Source organism: Camelus ferus, chromosome 3 (genome assembly GCF_009834535.1).
Source record: "Camelus ferus isolate YT-003-E chromosome 3, BCGSAC_Cfer_1.0, whole genome shotgun sequence".
NCBI lineage: Eukaryota > Metazoa > Chordata > Mammalia > Artiodactyla > Camelidae > Camelus > Camelus ferus.
This window is the reverse complement of record NC_045698.1, coordinates 23,198,420-23,210,484: the sequence shown is the minus strand read 5'-3', so window position 1 is coordinate 23,210,484 and position 12,065 is coordinate 23,198,420. Positions and strand designations below refer to the sequence as shown.

General features: G+C 37.4%; 1 long non-coding RNA gene across 6 annotated transcripts in view; it reads left to right on the top strand.

The window, feature by feature from the left end:
• Nucleotides 1–12,065, top strand: part of LOC116660672 — a 449,791-nt gene that overhangs the window by 125,480 nt on the left and 312,246 nt on the right. Inside the window, exon 4 of one of the 6 annotated variants that reach the window (XR_004316267.1) lies at nt 1,933–1,966. The exons of the other annotated variants lie outside the window; for them this stretch is intronic. This is a non-coding gene — a long non-coding RNA (uncharacterized LOC116660672). The remainder of the gene's footprint in view (nt 1–1,932; nt 1,967–12,065) is intronic. 6 annotated transcript variants of the gene reach the window in all.

Genomic DNA, 12,065 nt, shown 5'->3' with positions numbered 1-12,065 from the left:
GTTACCAGAGAGGAGAGAGGTAAGTGGAAGGGTGAAATAGGTAAAATGGATTGAGAAGTACTATCAGTTATAAAATAGGTAAGTCACAGGGATGAAATGTACAGCACAGGGAATATAGTAAATATTTTATAATAACTTTATATGGTGTGTAGTCTATAAAAATATCAAATTCCTTTTTGGTACACCTGAAACTGATATAATATTATAAGTCAACTATGCTTCAAACAAAGAAAAATAAAGTAAAATAAAATGCTCCCAAAGATTCCTGCCCCTTTGTGTTTATACCCTATATGGTCCTCCCTATATACACTTGAATTTGAACAGAACTTACAAATGTGAAGGCAGTCACTTCATGATTATTTTACTTTAAAAGGTGGAAGAATGTAGCTGTCATTAAGGGCCCCAGTTTTGACTCTGAGTTAATCAAAAGAGAGATTATCCTAGGTGGACTTGACTCAATTGGATGGGTCCTTAAAAGGGATTGGGCCCATCTTGAAAGAAGAAATTCAACTGTAAGAGGGATTCTCCAGTGGCCTTGATCTAGCAAACTGCCATAATTTGGAGAGGCTGTTCCCACGTGGCAGGGAAAAGCAGGCAGCCTCTAGAAACTGAGAATGGCCCCTTTATTTACAGTCAGCAACAAAGTAGAAACCTCATACAGTCATAAGGAAATGACCCAAGAGAGCTTAGAAGCAGATCTTGCTCTAGTCAAGACCCCAGATATGGGTATACCCAGCTAACACCTTGATTTCAGCCTCACGAAACTCTGAGCATAGTACATGTAGGCACTAAAATGTACCTGACTTCTAATCCACAGAAACCCTGAGATAGTATGTTTGTGTCCACAGAAACTGCTACATTTGTGGTAATTTGTTTTGCAGCAGTAGAAAACCAATACACCTGTGTATTACTATCTTCATTTTATAACAGGGAAACTGAAGTACAAAGAAGTAGAGTAACTTACCAAAGTTTACAAAGTCAGTAAGTAGTAGAAATTGGATTTGAACCTTGATTTCTGGCTCCAATGTGTGTATGTTTAAGCATTGCATTGCAGTAGATTCCTGCCACCTGCCTTCTCTTTGTTTCACTCTCCCTGCAAGTTGCCATGACTTGGGTATAGTTGGTCAGAAAGCCATTTTGAAAGCAGTAACTTCAGGTCCCTGGCCTCTAGCCAGTCCCCCACTCTGTTACAACTCCCTTTTTTCATAGATGGGAAAGCCTAGGCTTCATTCCCAGAAGGGTGTTTTTTTTCTTCTATTTCTTTCTTTTTTTTTTTTTAACACTTCTCTTAAAAAAAAAAATCTACAGTTTTTGAATTATAGCCCTGTGGTTAAGGGAAATGACATTTACTGAGGAAGCAACTTGTTATGGTCTTAGGTACTCTGCCAACTGCAATGAAAAGGGGGCTTTTAAATGTCATTTATACATTAAGAAAGATTTAAAGAGACACTGAAGAATATACCCAGCTGGCATTGCCAAAATCTGTAGGCCTTGTATCCACAAGAATCCTGGGCTAAAATTTAATTTGTTCTTTTATGAGTGGATAGAGTATATTCTGCCCCAAGTCTGAACCAAAATATTTAAAAATCACACTTCATTTAAAAGGTTTTATGGAGACATGCCAGATCTATGAAGATATAAGGTATAGATCTGAAGAGTAGGCAGAAGATTTCATTGCCTAGAAAGTATCTTTTTTTGAAGGAAAAAAATAGTAAGAAAATGAGACAATATTCTCTTAAGTAAGAGGACTTAACCTCTTAAACTTTTTGAAAATTTGAGCAGAACTTCCTCTAATTTAAATAAGAGATGACTGAGGTCCTATTGATAATAATGGTCGAGTTGTTAGGAAATAACCAGGTGAGTAAACCAAATTACTCGGCAATGGTGTTGTGTTAAACCAAGTCTTGACGGTGGCTTGTTTGATTCCTACAGAATGAAGGTTGGAGGAAGATTTAAAACCTTGAGGGTAAGTACTGGTAATGGTATCCTGGCAATGCATTTTAACCTCCGTTAATTAATTCATCTATGGCTTTGAATACATTTGTATTATGTATCTGTGTAATTTCATTTCTGTCATTCACTTTTTTGCTTATAAAATGCACTTGAGAATTCTTCTCCCATTAAATATACTAGATATTTATAGCCTGTCACTTGCTTTGTAAACAGTGGCAGAATACTGATACATCTCTTACTGCCTGAGGTTTATGCTGCACACTGACACACGAAAGTGAAAAGGGTCTTTATAGGTAAAAGTGACATAAACATCTCAGTAACACTGGGCTGTGTACATTGAGTTGCTTTATTACAGGTGATTAACTTGGGTCAAATCATCTAATGCCTTTTAGTTTTCTTTGTGTTCAAGAGCATGCAGCATTTTACAAGACTTTCACCAGGAGTAAGTATATTCTTGAATGGATTTGCTTACCATATACTGATGCCACAGGCTTTCAGAAATAGAGTGGAAAATGGTACAAAGGCAAAGCTGTGACTATTTGGTTAAGAAACTTACAAAAAAAATTTTAATTGATGCTAAGGATTGGATTTTTTAAATCTAATTATATTTAGTTGTATTTGTATAGAACAGGACCTGCATCTTAATAATACTGCTCCCATCACACAGCAAGCTCCCCTTCTCAGGATTGTTGTGATGGATTTAGGAGAGAGCATGTGAGGTTTTACCCAACATAATGCCTGGCACCCGGGAGTTACTCAATTGATAGTGAAATCTAAAAAACAAAAGGATTTTACTGAGTGCCTATCGAGTGAATGAACGCAGGTATTAAGCATTATAGATAGTTACTAATGAGTAAGCATAGGATTTGGGGTAATGTAACTATATTAGTTTTTAAAATAGTAAAAAATTTTTTAAGAGAGATCTTGCCATCATTATCTAGAGCCTTGAGACAGCCAGATCCTTTTAGCTAGAGAGGAACTTACAGGCAGGGAATGTGGGATATTTGAAGAACCTCGTGAGAGGATAAACTGGCTATACCAAATTAAGTAATCTTCAATCAAAATGTGTAATACAGTTGTTTCACAAAGATCTTCCCTGGGTTAAAATACCTGACCCACATGTTTGGTCAGGTTGATATTTAGGTTGATAATAGGCAGCGTTTTATCATGTACATCAGTGAAAAAGTGACTCAAGCAGAAGAAAAGCCCAGGGGAAAAAAAAAAAAAAGCTCTTTTCCCCCTGAGGACTCGAGCTGCGGCCTGTGGCCAAGTCCCCTGCTTGATACTCTGTTCTGCTTAAAAAAAATTATTCAAAAAACTAAACAAAAAACCAAATCAGTTGTAAGGATATTGATGAAACCTCTCTTATTTTCCAGGATCCATGACCCTGCCCTAATTGGCAAACAGGTCAGAAAAGGCCAGTCATATTATAGTGTCTGAGTCATTATAAAGTTGAACAGTTTTAATTATTTAATTTCTTATTTTCACTGATGCTTTTGATAGTGTTTCTTCTTTAAATTTTCTTTTTCATGAAAGATTGCATTTGCCACTTCTTTGTAGCCTGCCAAGTAATGTAATTAGCAAAGAGTATTTCAGGTGTTGGGGCCCTTTAGCCAGAACGCTGTCATCTTCATTGTTCTGGGGAAAAGGAAAACAAACATTCGGAAATGGTAGTGGATAAGCCTGAGCCTTGGTTTAAGGAGTGGAAGGAAGTATAGTTAGTTAGTTCAAGCATAGAGGAAATCTTTCTAAAAGTAACTGGATTGATTCCTTTAAGAAGTAAAAGCCAGTGTTCTGCGGGGTGTAATACTTGGTGACAGTTTGCTTAGTGTTCAGTACCGTCACAAGTTCAATGCTGTCACAGATGCTAGTGAGAGCAGTCAGAAGAGGGATCTACCAAAATGAGTAGCTAGGTGTAGGCCTGCCTTGAGCAAGTAAGTCACCAAGTTTGTCTGAACTGCTCCCCAACCCTCCACTACCTCCTTCTGCATCCTCCCCTTGGATTCCAAGGTCTCTTTTCTCCATTTTACCCCCAAAGGCTTGAGGTATTTTAACTACTTGGTTTTTAATTGTTAAAAGCATTTCATGTGTTTTTCTTCTGTACTTTAAATTTCTCTAATCAAAGGAGGACAGTAGTTTGGTAAACTGAATTCATACCAAGGTGATAGAATTGCAGGGTTTTTTTTTTTTTTTTTCTCTTTCTAGGGATCTTTGTACTAATATTTGGAAAGGACTGTGCTTAATTTAAGGGATTTTCAGACAGATGAGGACCAAAGTGCGAGAGATGAGCAGGTGCTTATACAGAAGATTAACTGGGTGAATGGAATTGTGCAGTGGACCAGTGAGACACAAAATGTTGGGTTCCAAATTTGTTCCAAATTTCCAAATAAGGAAAGCTTATCTCTCTTGAGCAATATGTGAGGTCAGCTGAATTACTACCTCATTCTGTCTCATTTCATTTTGGGTCCTTCTCAGAGGAAATATGTACTACTATAAGACTGCATGCCCTATGGAAGTAGGAACATTTTTCTGACAGTGATTGCCATACACAACACCCAGCCAGTCTTCCATCATCTTTTTCAATTTCCGTTTTTGTTGTTTTTCATGTAGGACTTTGAAGAGCTTAGCATTATACTGAAACTCAATAGTATCATCTCTGGGGGTTGCATCTTTTTTGAGAGATGAAGATGTACTTGTGTACTAAAGAGAGCAGGTTACAAAGTCTAGATTCTGTCCAAGTAGAAAGAATTCCAGAATAGCTATGAGCCATCAGAAAATGCAGGCATGCAGTCTAACCTAAAAAAGAAATGTGTGTTAATAAGACTGAAATCTCTTTCCAAGTTTTTTTCAAAGACTTATAGTTAATTCCTCATTATACATCTTGGGTGTATCTGAGCAGTACCTGTAGGAAAAAGAACATTGGATTTGTAGACATGAAACCACATATTTTTACTTTGCTTGCTGCTCCTCTCCATCTCCTCCAGATCAGTCCGTCTCCTCTGCCTACTTCTGTACCTAACTTTTTGATTGCATCATCCAGCATCTTTACTCTCTAGATTCTGGTTTATTTTGGTCAATGGAAGGCACTGGCAGAGGAGTAGAGGCTGAGGGAAGAGAAGATCTCGGTATGTCTTCGCTGGCTTTACCGTTCTCCACTTTGCCACTGTTCTGGCAGCATCTGTGTCCACCATCCTATCAGGCACCTCCTCCTTCAGAGTGGCAATTCTTTTCAAGCTCTGAGAACATTATTCTCTCTTCTACAGGCCTGAGGGTAGTTGTGGCCTTCTGATTTTTAGTCCTTGAGTGTTTTACTTTCCCTTGTTGGCCCTTTACCTCTGCCCTTCAATCAATTATTTTCAGTCAATTCCTTTAGATATGCTGTCTGTTTCCTGTCAGGACCCTATCAGACACATTTAGGTTCTTGGACAAATCAGATAATCTCTCTGACCTTGTACTTTCTTCATCTACAAAATTGGGTAATATCGACATTGTTATCTTGAAGGGTTGCCAATGCATGTGAATTTGTAAAGTATCATAAAAAGCCCACTATAAATAGCAAATTATCTGCTACTGTTTAATCCCCAATTAGCTTTCCTCAGATACTTGAAATGAATTTTATAACATCTCCCCATGATAAACTGATACAAGCTTTGAGGATGCAACTTTAGGTTGACAAGCAGAAGGATGCAAGCAGAAGCAGGGAAGGTAATTCTCTACTGCATGTATTCCAAAGTTAAATATATACTATACTTAGGGTATGACCATACTTCTGTCCCCCTCCTCAACAGTAGGTAATTCAGAGCTGGGAAGGCAATATAGATCATCTTAACATACCTTTGTTCCTTGCATTTTTTCCCTTGATAATGATATGTCAGATATTATCTCCTCATAGTGCATCTTGTGTATGTCTCACCCCTCTGTGAGATTATAAATGCTCCTGAGGATGGGCACGTATATTTTTTTATGACTCATAGTAATTCACATACTGTTAAGCATATATTTGATAAAGCAGACACCTGGGAAATGAATGGTTGGGTTTTCAGTGTACACCTGTTGATATTGAGACTTTCAAAGCCTGATTATGGGCATTTACTGATTTTATACAAGAGTGTTCTCTCCCTAATTAGCTTGACCCTCTTTGTGTGCATGAAAAGTGTTTGTTTAACAAATGCAGATTTTATGGATATCTGTTGTGTTTTCTGTGTGTATTTTATTGTGTGATTTGGCACATGCAGGACTTAAAATTCAAGAGGAGAAACTCTTCCTCATTGTTCCCATCTTACTAGATTGGAGCCTAGTAAAATGATCTCACAGAACAAAGTAAATGTTGATGATGAAAACAACTAATGGTTTTCCATCCAGTCTTCCCAAAGCCAATGAAGAAAAGTAGTGCTACTCCTGAAGACCAGGTAAACCCAAACTCACACATTCAGAGGAAACATTTAAATTTTCAGAATAACATGCCTGGGAATAGGGGCTGCTGGTTTATCCACTGAACCAGCTCTGGAAAGGGCACATGGACAATGGTATAAGAGGTATTTGGCTCACTGATTCTTCCTTTCTTTGTTTTCTTACTTCTGAATAGGCACAATGCACTCCAGAGAACCCTTGCTATTTTTTGTTCCCACAATCTCATTCCTTCAAAAATAAAAAGAGAAAAAAATAACTTAGGTAAGCAGGGACCATGTTAAAGGCATTTGGGAGGCCGGGACTGATCCTGCTAATTTCTCTCTGAGAGAGGCTATGTAAAAACAAAATCAGCAGCCTAGTTGCAGGGATGGTTAAAAGTCCCTTAGCTTGCCAAGGTCACCACAGTGCTGAGGAAAGTAAAGAAATGCTTAGACCCCAAATTATCTTTGGTAAATTAAAGAAGTGACCAGAAACAGAAGACTATAGGAATATGTGTATGTACATATGGCATAAAGTTAGAGCATAACTGAGAAGTCATGGTAGATTAGCAGCTGACTGAGAGTAACACTCCAGTGCAAAAGTACAGAAGAAAACACAGGACTGCTGACAAGTTCCAAGAAGAAAAGAGAATACACAAGCATGTTAAATTTCTAAATTACTTGGTATAGAAAATAATGCCAGAGAAGTTTAGAAAATGGAGAGATTAAAATGGAGGGAACCATTAGGGAACATTCCTTGGAGAAGCTGAGCCTGCAACTGGCCTCTGAAGGGTTGGATTGGTGTAAAACAGAACAATGGAGGTTATTAAATGCCACACACCTTTTCATGGAAGGATTTATACATTAAAGCCAAAAAATTGTTCAAATAGAATGTCCAGTAAAAAGTGATGAGGTGATATTGGAAAGTCTTCTTTAGACCCCTGGGCAGAGAGAAAGAGTCAGTCTTCCAAACAGGCAGTGGTGAGGAGGCTGAGGAAGCAGTCATTCACGGTATTTGTAGTGGAGAGGATGAAGAGGGTGTCTTAGTCTGCTCAGGATGCCATGGCAATACTATAGACTGGGTGGCTTAAGCAGAAATTTATTTCTCAGGTCTCTTCTTCTTAGTAGGATGCTAATCTCATCATGGGGACCCCATCCTCATGACCTCATCTAAGTTTAATTATCTCTCAAAGGCCCCCCCACGAGATAACACTACAATGGGGGTTAGGGCATCACTCTATGAATTTTAGGGGGACACAATCATTCAGTCTATAACAGGGAATAAATCAGTTGCAAGGAAGGCATCAAAAGAAGCTGTCACATGAGAGAAGGGGAAAAAGGTAGGCACAGAGCAAGAGGAATGGCGTAGTCCTGACTATAATGGCAATTTAAAAAACTGCGCCTAGAAAAAAGATAAGTTGTGATATAGCTGAGAGTGTAATTGACCAGTAGTAAGAACTAACTAGAGACTGTCTAGTCAGAAAAAGAATAAAAACATGCAAAAAGGTAATTGGCTAGGGAGAAAACAGATGTGGGGTCCAATTTCTGCACCTAGAATTCAGATGAAATTAATTTCAGGGAAGGAGATTATAAAGTCAGTTGATGATGTTTTGATTCCTAGAGGGCACTGTAGGGTTATGTAGGAAATACCCTTTCTCATATAGGGCTAGGAATTAATGCAAAGACATAGCTGCAGAGTGAGTGCAGAATGATCCAAATTCAAAGAGGGCAGGACCCTGGAGCAGAGACTTGAAATACTAAAAGGAGGGAACTATGTTGTCTTTGGTGGAGATGGAAGGAACAGTGAAAGATTAACACTCTGGTATGAGGTTAGGGCAAGGATGTTTTTATAGACTGGACCAAGATTCTTGAATAATCATAACGCAAATGGCTGGTGAGAACAAGTTGTGACATAGACAAAGAGGAGACATCAGTAAAGAGATCATAGTCGTCCTAGGATCTCTTACTTCTAAGCATAGTCTCATTATAGACAGGGGTAGCCTTTCATGTCATACCTTTGAAACTCTGTTACTTTTGAATATTCATCTTCTTTCTTTTCTAATCAAGTTCCTAAAGAAGATAGCGGCAGAACAGAAGGGCAGCTGAAATACTGGAAGTCTAGTACAAAGAGGAAGAAATGGTTAATTTGACGGATGAGGCAGACTTGATTTTGCTTAGTAGAGTACAGTGTACCTCAAACGTTAAGCCAGTTCACACACAAACAGTGCTCTCCACAGTGAGTAATCTAGCATGCATACTCTTCATTTGTTTAAAATGTGCATTATCATAATATTAATAAAGTCCTATATTCATGATAAATTATGGTATAACACGTATTATTGCTATCATATTCATGATTAAAAACACTCTAATTAGAAGGCACACTGACAAGAGAATTTGAAACTGTATACATTTAAGACAATGAGAGCTATAAAGTTTAAATTTGTATTCTTATTCCTGCCTCTAAATATGTCATATTTTCGGGGATAAATTCCACAAATAGTTTTTCAAGGCTTTATTTTAAAAAAAAAATAGTGAATCTCTGTGCTCCTGCTGGACCTGTAGAATCTCCATTGCCCTGTGACCTTGTTCTGAGCAAGTAAAACCTGGATAATGTAAGGTAGTCTGAGTAAATGGAGAAGACATGTGTACACATATCCTCTGTATGTGTGTTTCTTTTTATCATTGAATTCTGTTTTTCCCACTCCCCGTTCTCTCCCATTTCTCTATCTGTCTGTATGATAAGAATCAGAGCCCATCTCAGTGATTGTGAAGTTGTAAGTCTTATCTCTGGAGCAGCCAGAGTAAATCAGAATTTAAACCCTACCAGCCAAAGGCTGACAAACAGTCTCAGAATGTAATGTGTCTGCCAACGTCTGTTACTTGAAGATAGATGGATTTGGTTCTGATGTGATCATTTTCTTTTGGCAGTAGGGAGCTGTTATGAGACAGACGGTGCTAGGAAAAAACAAGGTATTTCAAATAAAAATTCCAGAACTCCCGTATCTAGAGTAATTATTTTTAATTAAAAATTGAAACACTATAAAAATGGTACATTTGAAAATTTATGGAAGTTCTTAACTAAAACCTTTTAGCTGTTCCCATTGAAAGAGGATTATTGAAAAACATGCAAATAGATGATCACAAAGAAGGCAGCAGGCCAGATAAAACCTGGTCAGAAGCAAAGTGAACTGGGTCTACCACCACTGCTCTGCTTGATGGCTTGCTCTGTTCTGCTGATCTTTGTCATGAAAAGTGGCACATGACAGACCTGGAGGGTTTTAGAAACAGGGGACTTGCTCAGGCTATGCTAGGTGAGGCAACCATTCCACTTCAATTCTTCTACATGTTTCTAATTTGGAACAGAAGAGCCTCAGCCGTTTTTAGCTGATCATGGATGAGGATGAGGAGATGACATGCTTTCATGCTCAGGTCTGCCAGCTTTTGAGTCCAGCCATCAGCAAAAAAAGCTGGTCAGTTCGTTCAGGACCAAACCAGGGTGTGTGTGTGTGTCTGTGGGCACGTATGTTTTGAAACTTAGAGTGGAAAATTAGTGTTGCAGGATAATTTTTGGTTTTATAAAATTTTAGTATTTCCAAGGCTATCTGTTTCTTTCTAAAGTGATGTCATTTATATAAACTACAACCAAAGGCTGATGATGGTACCTACATGAGGACTTTGAGGTTTGAACAGCTAGGCTTCTAAGAGGTATAATTAACTGTATTCAAGAATTTTTTTCACTCAGTTTCTTTCCTATCAAAGTCTGAACTTTAGTTAAATACTGAAGCACAACTATTACTAAGTATATATCTAAAACTTGAGATTTATGAAATCTACCAAGGACTACCTGCTTGATTCTCTTCAGAATTTTAATACAGTCATTAGGAAACCTAAAATGTTTTTAAATTGACTTTGAAGTTCTTTGTAGAAAAATAAAAAGCTTGTGCAGAGGAATGGCGGGGTAGGTAGAATCAGAAGTAGGATATGGGGAGTAGACACTGATTATATAGAGGGATTAATAAAAAAGATTTGATTTTCTGAACTGTGGTGTTTGATCAGAGTACTAAGGAATGGCAAATGATAATATATTTCTGGATGACAAAGAAGAAATTATTTTTTTAAACTGTGCTTGAATTAAGAAAAAAAGAATTTGCTAGTGTTTTAGAGGCTTTAAACAAATTCTTGAAAGGAAGACAGATATAAAAAGAAGATATCATAGGTGTAACACAAAAGAAGCTACAGTGGAAATGCTGCCCCACTATTCCATCACCACCTGCCTCATATTATCTTCTAAAGTGTGCTCCCCACCACTCCTTCAGCAGCATTTGCTCCGTGTTTTCTCTGCTTGGAAGTACTTTCCTCCTGGAACTACAGGGCAAACTCTACTTATTTTTCAAGACTTAGGTCAAATATCTCTTTTTCCATGTAGCTATCCCTGGCACCCTGCAAAATCTTACTTTTTTATATATGTATAAACATTTTTTATTGAGTTATAGTCATTTTACAATGTTGTGTCAAATTCCAGTGTGGAGCACAATTTTTCAGTTATGCATGAACATACATACATTCATTGTCACATTCTCTTTCGCTGTGATCCACCACAAGATCCTGTATTTATTTCCCTGTGCTACACAGTAAAAATTTTACTTTTTATTGCACTAATTTCACTGTCATGTTATTTGTTTATGTGCTTTCTCATCTTGAATGTTCAAAACAGGCAGAGACAGTCATCATTTCATGTGCCTAACTCATAGTAAGTGTTCAATAAATTCTTATTAAACAAATAAATGAATATTGAGGATCATGATTGCAGAAAGACATATAGCTGTCTTTCATGATAAAATTGTGAACAAGATAAGGAACTATAGTCTGGAGCAAGTATCAGGAGATTTACAGTTGGTAAAATCACTCAGTAGCCCAGAAGGTATCTGGGCAGTTTGAATCAGGAGGGAAGACTCCAGTGAAAGAATTTAAGGCTGTCTTAGACTTAATCCTCTACTGCGTAATCAGTGACTTAAAGAGAGAAATAAAGGAATATTAGAATTAATTAATTGCATTTAAAGTCTTTAAAGTTTTAAAGTTCTAGACTTCCTAAGGTATGCTATGCCTCTTGCTATATCAATGAATAAATTAGCTTTGTGTTTTATACATTACTCTTTTTTTGAGTTAGGTTATTAGTTTTATTTTCCAGAGGCTGAAATCCTTTTTTGAACTAAAAAGAAAAACAAACAAGCAAACAAACAAACAAACTAAAGTTTTAAAATTTGTGATGGTAAGGTGTCTCTCTCCTTTTCTTTGTTGTTTTCTCTTTGACACCATCTGTGCATCAGTGATTTGTTGAAAACTACATGTCTTGATTTTATCTTTTTAGTGTATTTTGTTAAATAAGACTCAAGACATTGAATTTCCTCAGTATTTTTTAGACAGCTTTTGGAGTCCAACGGGAAATGTTAACAGATGAAAATAATAATAATAAAGCCTTACATTGTTGAGAGCAGGCAGACTTCTGGAAAATATGTGAGTTCTTTCATTGAAGAAGCCTACTGTTGGAAAATAAAAGAAAACCATGCTCTCATGTGGTCCTGTTGGCCCAGAATATAGACAAAGCCATTAATTCTGAGGTCTTGCTAGTCTTACCATCTTAAGTCTGTTTTATCCAGGCCACAAAGAGGAACCCACTGTCTGAGTCTACAGACTGACTTGCACAAAAAGCAATGGATACAG